General features: G+C 53.0%; 1 long non-coding RNA gene across 1 annotated transcript; it reads right to left on the bottom strand.

Annotated features, from left to right (window-relative positions):
- Window positions 1-3,623: 3,623 nt before the first annotated feature.
- LOC306816629 lies at window positions 3,624-5,717 on the bottom strand. Its single transcript, XR_013777739.1, has 3 exons — window positions 5,558-5,717; window positions 4,254-4,431; window positions 3,624-3,890 (listed from the first exon to the last, which is right to left on the bottom strand). It is a non-coding gene; the product is annotated as an uncharacterized lncRNA (long non-coding RNA).
- Window positions 5,718-8,261: the final 2,544 nt, after the last annotated feature.

Raw genomic sequence — 8,261 nt, 5'->3', positions numbered from 1 at the left:
AAGAATAACCTCATCAACACCTGGGCTAGGGAACATGGTATTGAGTGGGTGTACCATATCCCTTACCATGCACCAGCTGCAGGTAAAGTGGAGAGGTACAATGGATTGTTGCAGACCACCTTGAAGGCATTGGGTGGGGGATCTCTCAAGAACTGGGAGCAGCACCTGGCAAAAGCCACTTGGTTAGTAAACACTCAAGGTTCTACCAACCGAGCAGGTCCCGCCCAGTCTGAAGGCCTTAATGTAACAGATGGAGACAAAGTCCCAGTGGCCCATGTCAGAGGGTTGCTAGGGAAGACAGTATGGATCCATCCTGCCTCGAGTACAGGCAAACCCATTTGTGGGATTGCCTTTGCTCAAGGACCAGGATGTACTTGGTGGATAATACAGAAGGATGGAACAACCTGCTGTGTACCTCAGGGAGATCTGATTATAGGGTGAATTATACACAAATATCATTGTAGTGTGTTACCACCACTGTTTGTATGCTAGATCTTATGAATATGAGATAGAAGGAAATGTGTAAGTGACAAAGGCCTGAGCAAGTGAGAAGGAGGAAATGTGTAAGTGCTGAAGGTCTGAGCAAGTCAGAGGAAGTTTTCATATTGTGTTACTAAATAAGTGTGTATCCCAATCGTGTGTCAATGATCACAATATGGGATAAGGGGTGGAATGTTCTGGGTTGATGTTATGACTAGCTTCTCTTCCTGCCCCCACCATGGAGCTGCCAGCCGCCTCCCCCGGGCTGCTTTAGCTAGGCTGCTGCTTCTTGCTGCCCCCGGCTGCTTTTGCTTGACCCTGGCTGCCCCTCTCCTTCTCTCCCTTCTCCTCATCCCCAAGATTTGCACCAGCTCCAGAGGAGATGGATCTGAAACTCAGAGACTGCCTCTGGAAGTCTGCCAAAGAAGCTCTGCTGCCCTTCCCAGCGAAGATCAACCAAGCTCATCCCTCTCCCTCTTGGTGAAATTTTTTGGTCATCTGGGTCTGTGCTGGGAAGTGTTTCTCTTGTGTTTTTGTTAATAAATAAGTTTTTTTCACTTTCCCCTGAAGAAAATTCTTTCTGAGCCCGATGAATGAAGGAATTGGGGGGGGGGGGGGGCTCCTTTGGTAGTCTTTCCCCAAATTTGTCCTAAACTTGGACAGTGAGCAACACCTAAGAAAGGCCAGCTGGTTATTTAACACCAGAGGTTCCACCAACCAAGCAGGCCCAGCCCAGTCTGAATCCTTACATACAGCCGATGGAGACAAAGTCCCAGTGGTGCATGCCAGAGGTTTGTTAAGGAAGACAGTTTGGATCAATTCTGCCTCAAGTACAGACAAACTCCCTGGTGCGGTTGTCTTTGCTCAGGGACCAGACTGCACATGGCGGATAATGCAGAAAGATGGAACACCATGGTTTGTACCTTAGGGAGATTGGATTGTTGGGTGAGAACAATATGCAAATATCACTGTTTGCTAAATGTTACTGCTATTGTCTGTACACTGCTGTACACTATGCATATATATATATGCATAATGCATATGTGTGCAGATCTAGAATATATATGAGTTTTGGTAGTGAGATGACAATATGGGGATAAGGCGTGAAATATATGGGGTGACTTTGTGATGTAGAATTGTATCCCCATTCATCTGTTTAGCCCAGAAATAAGTTTTGTACCTTTAAGGCTGGATCTGGGAGTAAAGAGTGGGAAGGAAAAGAGGTGGAATGTCTGAGGCAGTTGTTTTCAAAACATACAGATAAGAGTTTCATCACTTCACCTCCTGGACTGTGCTGCAGTGGTGGACAGAGGGAGAGAGCACTCCTTTGCTTTTAGTTTTTGACTAACGGAAGCAGAGAAGTTCCCCAGATGGCTTTTTCTTTTTTCCTGGAATTATTTGAGCCTGCCCTGGACTGGGGACTGGGGGAGCACCAGGAGCTTGCACCTGTTGCAGTGTGCCTCTTGTAAATGGTATGCTCTGTTATTGCCCAAGTTCATGGTTAAATCCAGAATTATGACATCCCACCCACTTTGTCAATCTATCCTGAATTACCTGTCAATCCTGCTTTGTGCCAGCCCCCTGCTTGGAATTCCCCTTTGGAAATCCCTTAAAACTCATTATTCCATGTGACCCAGTTTTCCCCACAACCTCTCTCATTGGACAATGCCATTGTTAACCCTGCCCTATAACCCTCTTCAGAATTTCTCCAATTTCCTAATAAATTGTATCTTCCCCTTGAACCTCCCCCATATTTAAGTCGTTGCACCTTCACCATTTTTGTCTTGTGCCCTCCGGATTCCCCAAACTAATACATCCTTTTTATCCTATGCAAAAGACCTCCCCCTCCTCCTCGCCTCCTTCAAATGCAATCTGGCAATCTTTGGTCATAGCCAAAAGGCCATAGAGCCATAGCTTGAGCCACATCCAAGACTCCTGTTCCTGCTGTGTGACCCACTCTAGGCACAGGACCACAGTGACAAAGTGAGTGCAGCTCTGGCCATTGTGTCCTGCACCTGTGGCCCACCAGCACCTGGCCTGGGCAGTGGCATTTTCCAGTACTGGAGGGACTGAGAAAAGACTCAGCTGAGCTACCACCCACAGGAGAGAGACTTTCTGAATTTGTCACCTCTTCAGAGCAGACAGAGGTTTTGTTGTTTAATATAGTTAATTTTTTTTCTGCTGGGCAGTGCTTTTCCTGTTGAATAAAATAAAGTTTTTTCCACTTCTCTCCGAGGAAATTTCTTCCTGAACTGGTTGGGGAAGGAGTCGCTTGGATTTGCTTCCAGGGTGGGGGATGGGACCCTTTGAATTTTTTTTTCCCAAATTTGCCCTAAACCAAGACAGCTAAATTGCCAAATACCTCATCATTAGTAATGTGCATGAATGGATGAACGAGATTCCCACAGTCTCTACCTCCTATCCAGTGAAACCAAAGCCAAGGTAAGAGGCTTGGCAGAATCAGGGGGGAAAGAAGACCCTGCTGAGCCTGGTGCACACTCAGCAGTGGGCTGATCTCCTGCTGGCATTCTGGCCATTCATACCACTACTCTGATCATTTTGGTGAGCACACCTGGCCTCCTGAGGTGAGGAGGGAAGGCCTCCCATGCTGGCAACAGGCAGACCATGTGTGAGAGCCCAGTGGGTAGAGCTGGCCTTCCATAACCATACCTGGCATGCTGTGGACACAGGGTACACCTGGTCCCCTGTTCCAGTGGGACAACAGGGCCTCCCATCCCAGCAGAGGGCACACCTGCTTCCTGTGATCAGACTTGGCCTGTGGGGGACACAAGAGTTTCCCAGGCCTGGGCTCTGGTGCTGTCCCTGCTGACTGAGTGCCAGAGCGGCTCCCAGCGGGACCTGCCCCATGTTCCTTCCCCTGCCCTCACCTCCCTGAACCACCAGCACCCACTGCAGTCCATGGTGGCATCAGAGCTGTCTCCAGCCTGTTCAAAAGGAGACAGATCACAAACAGGCACAGGGTGCCCATGGTGACATCTCAAGTCTCTCTGGGCTGCTAAAGAGCACTGAGGTCACATGAGGCCAGTGACTCCATGGTGACATGCCAGACCTCTTTCAGCTTCCAAAGACTTGTGAGCTCTCAAGCACTCACCAGAGGACAACAGATGTGTCTCTACATGCCAAGGAAACCATTTGGCACAGGCACTCACCGAGGTTCCGTGGTTACATCCCAGTGGTCTCTGTGATCCCAAAGAACACTGAGGTCATGTGCAATCCCAAGGGCTCCATGGTGACATTGCAGCAGTCTCTCATTTGCCAAACCACACTGACCTCACAGGCTCTCACAGGGTCTCAATGGCAACATCACAAGTGTCTCCAGGATGCTAAGCAGCTGTGATGTCACAGGCACTCACAGGGACTCTAGGGTGACATTCCAGGGGTGTCAAAGGCTGCAAAAGAACCATGAGGTCACACACTGTTACAGGAATTCCACAGGGACATCCCAGGGGGCTCCAGGCTGCTAAAGAAGTGCTTTGCCACAGGCACTCAGAGGGGTTCCATTGTGACATGCCAGTGGTCGCCACACTCCTAAGGAACACGGAGGTCACAAGCAGTGACAGCAGCTCTGTGCTGACATCCCTCGTGTCTCCACCCTGCCAAAGAACTCTGATGTCACTGGCACTGACAAGGGCTCCATGGTGACATCCCAGGTTTCTATGAACTACTAAAGAGCACTCAGGTCAAAAGCCCTCCCAAAGCCTCCATCCTCACATCCCAGAGAGAGACAGGTTTTTAAAGAGCCCTGAGCTCACCTGCACTCACAGGGCTTCCACGGTGGCATCACAGGGCTCTCTGGGGCTTCTAAGGAGTCAGGAGGTCCCTGGCAGTGAGAGGCACTCCGTGGTCACATCCTAGAAGACTCTGGGCTGCCAAAGAGAGGTCAGGAGCAGTCACAGGTACTCCATGGTGTGAAAAGTAAGATTCACTTTCCTGGTAAATTTCAAAACGTTTAATAAAAGACAGTAAGAGGCAACCAATAAATCAAAAGGTTATAAAGGTCAGGTGCTTGACATTCAGCCAAGAGCATACACTAACTCAGAAAATATTTTTTAAATGCATCAACATGTTGCATATTCATAGACTTTCATGTATTATTCAACCTGTAAATCAAGTTTTAAAAACTTTTAATTTTTTTTTTTTTTTAATTTTTTTTTTTTTGTGCCCCATGCTCTTTCTAGTCAGCGCATTCCCAGATAGCGGAGATCAATAAATTTCTTCCCTGGAGTTCTGGTGTTCATCAGCCCTGTGTTCATCCAGACAGGATAATCTAAGAATGTGAAGAAATTTTCCTGAATATCTTCTTTTTTTACCATTCTCTGAGTTAGTTATGTGAGCAAAAGCTTTTTACATCACCATGCTATAGTCCAAGAAATATAGATATTTATCACATTACTATTTCAAAGTTTTGATAATAGCAGAACTAAAAGAAACTATATTCATACAGCAAAGTTTTCCAACATTATACACATAGCATTAATTTTAATACTTGCAAAAAGCCAATAATATAATATGTACTTATAAAAATGGCGACATCACAAGGGCCTTTAATCTTCCTCCCCTCTCAGTCACCCTCAGCACGCCCCACTGCTCCCGGCAAGGGAAGGATGGAGTCTTTAGGAGCCGCCGGAGCTCCTGCCCCGTCCCTGCACGGGCAGCAGCGTGAGACCCTAAACCCGGTGTGCGGGACTCTGAGCCCGCCGTGCCCCTGCCCCGCCTGCCGCCTCCATTTCTGCATCGCTCCCTCGCCCCGCTGCGCTCCTGCTCACCCGGGCTGAAGAAGCAGCGGGGGAGGCGTGGGAAAAGCGCCATCAAACAAAACTCCAAGCGACCCGCACAGAAATCTCCTTGGCACAGAGACACCGGGCAGGGCCCCGCCATCGCCCGCAGCCCGTGCCCGGCCGCACCGTGCCCGGCCCCGCTGCTCGCCCAGCGCAGCCTCCTCCTCTCCCGCCATCGCCCGCAGCCCGAGCCCGGCCGCACCGTGCCCGGCCCCGCTGCTCGCCCAGCGCAGCCTCCTCCTCTCCCGCCATCGCCCGCAGCCCGTGCCCGGCCGCACCGTGCCCGGCCCCGCTGCTCGCCCAGCGCAGCCTCCTCCTCTCCCGCCGCCGCCCGGGGCCCTCACGCTCGGCTGCCGCCGGCGGGAAAAGCCCTTCCCGTGCTGCCCCGCGCCACCGCCGAGCCTGAGGGAGCCTGAGGGGCTGCGCGGGCAGCGAGGGGAAAACAGAAGCAAAAACAGAAATCAAAAAGAAAAAGCGACCTGGCGGTGGCGGAAAAGGGAGACTAACAACTACCACACTCCCGCCTAACACTCCTGCCCATAGCCGCAGCTCCGCCTGCCGCACCGAAAAATAAAACGCCCCGCAGCAGAAACACAAAATTCCCTCCCCTCAGAGCGCAGAGCCAAAGCCGAAAGCCGCCAAGGGCGCCCGGCCCTGCGCTGCCGCGGCGGGCGGGGGAACTCGGGCCGGGCCGGTCGCTTCGGGCCGGGCTCTGGGGGCAGCGGGGCCGGGGCGGCGCAGTATTTTTCTGAATATTCAGGAGAAGCCAATCCCATAACATGTGCTTGTAGCAGCGGCAGAGCCGCAGCGCCCAGCGCTCCCCACTCCCACCCCACCTGCGCCACCCCCTCGCATCCAGCGACCCCCGGGAGCGGAACTGGGGCTCGGGGGGAGGGGGACGGCACGGACGGATCTGCACTGGGGGCCCCGAGCCCCCTGCCCAGCCCTGTGAAGCACGGAAAAACTCTCTATACCGCACAAAATAAGGTATAAGAGTAGGAATGTATTTATTCAGCGCTCAGGGGGATAACTCCTCCAAAACCACGCACACCTTTGGCGACCTGCACCTCTCTTTTTATTCTCTACAAACTACAATTGCACAATACACCTAATACATATTCATTGCCTGCTCTGCTTCATACTACAATTAGCTACACGCCTCTTTCTGCTCCACACGGCTCCTTGGGAAAAAGGAAACAGTGTTCCTCTCAGTTGAACATTTCATCTTGTCTCCTTGCACATATTCTTTTTACTCCTTTGCTCATCTTCTGGACTTTGATACCAGTTTTCCTGGGTTCAGGGATCTGGAGAATCCCCCTTATCCTGTGGTGCCTTTGTCCTTGCATCCTGTTCGCCCACCCCAGCTCTTTATCTTATCCTGCAGCCTTGCTCTCCCCCGTTCTTGTAAGCACCGTAAATTCCAGCAAACATAGGGTTTTGTCAGCCCCCTTCTAGTCCAAGCATTTCTCGATGCTCGATTCCTCACTCTCAGTTGCTCTGTCTCCCCTGCAGGCTCAGGGGGTGCTGCCCCCTCCCCAACAGCCGCTGCTGCGGCGGCCGCGGGGCACAGGGGGTGGCAAAGGGGGGTCCGGGATGCGAGCGGGGGAGCAGCGGGAGGAAGAGGAGGAGAGAGGAAGGGGAAAAGAGAGGAAGGGGAGGAGCAGGAGCAGGAGGAGCAGGAGAGGGTCAGCGGGCGCAGGCGGAGAGTCGCGGTGCTGCAGGGCGAGCCCGCTGAGCCCGCAGCTCCGCTGGCCCCGGCAGCATCGCATTCCTGCATCCCGCGGGTGAGCGCGGAGGGGAAGCTCGGCCCGGGGCTATCGCGGCAGCTCCGGCACGGCTGGTTGGGTTTTGGATTCTTGGGGGATGGGGGTTGGTGTTTGTGCCTCGCAGATTCAGGAATCGAGTCCCAAATATATTTGGGTGTCCCTGGGAGAGGTATTGTTTTATTGATGTGAGGAGGGGATGTTTCTGGCTCTTGCAGGAATCCAAAGCTGAGCAGTAAATGCTCCTTGGGGGGATTTGAAGCGGCCCACGTGGCGATGGCCCGGTCCCGGCGGGGCGGGACATCGGTTTTGGGGATCCCCGGGAGAGGCGGGGGATGAAAGGCGGGAGCCCCGGCGTGGGGAGAGGGGCGACAGCAGAGCTGGGGGACCCCCGGCAGCCTGGAGGGGAGGTGCAGCCGGGAGATGAGTGGGGTGCGGGCCCCCCGAGCCTGGAAGGGCTGGCGGGGAGTGGGAGTAAGGCCTGAGTGACTGGAGTGGGGGGAGCCGAGTCAGACTGGGATGAGCCCTGGGACCCCCGAAATACCCTCAGCGTGCCTGAGCAGGAGCCGGGAGAGAGGGGATCCCCAGGATCCATGGGCCCCCAACTGCTCTGAGAACAGGGACCCCCATAACCCCAAAGTGAGGACAGTGCAATCAGGGATCTCCTGGGAGAGTGTTTTTTAACACCTTCTTGATATTTGGAGGTTTTTATGGACACCAGACACTCGGTGACTTCTTGAGGTAGGCCTGGACATCGGGACCTTCAAAGCCACTGCACTCACGTCTTGTTTTTCCCCAAACCCTGGTTTCCCATTTCCAGGTTTTATCCAGATAGAGGAAAAAGCTGTGAGGAAGAGGAAGGTGCGCCATCAGAAAATAATGGAAGAGGCTGTTTGGAGCAGCTGCACGATGCAGGAATCCAACGGGGAGGAAAACCCCCAGAGATCCCACATGAGGAGGAGCTCCAAACCCAGCCCAGGATGCTCTCAGGTGGAAAGCTCCAGCCTGTCCCAGGCAGGGAGCCAGAGACCTGGCCAGAGCTCTGAGCTGATGGTCCATGAGCAGCTTCATGATGGCAAGAAGCCCCTCCAGTGCTTGGAATGTGGGAAGAGTTTCCGCACAAGCTCCCACCTGAACCGCCACCAGATGATCCACACCGGGGAACGGCCCTATGAGTGTGGGAAATGTGGGAAGGGGTTCAGAGATACCTCTGACCTGA

This window comes from Erithacus rubecula (genome assembly GCF_903797595.1).
Source record: "Erithacus rubecula genome assembly, contig: scaffold_758_arrow_ctg1, whole genome shotgun sequence".
NCBI classification, from domain to species: Eukaryota; Metazoa; Chordata; class Aves; order Passeriformes; family Muscicapidae; genus Erithacus; species Erithacus rubecula.
This window is presented reverse-complemented; position numbering and strand designations above follow the sequence as displayed.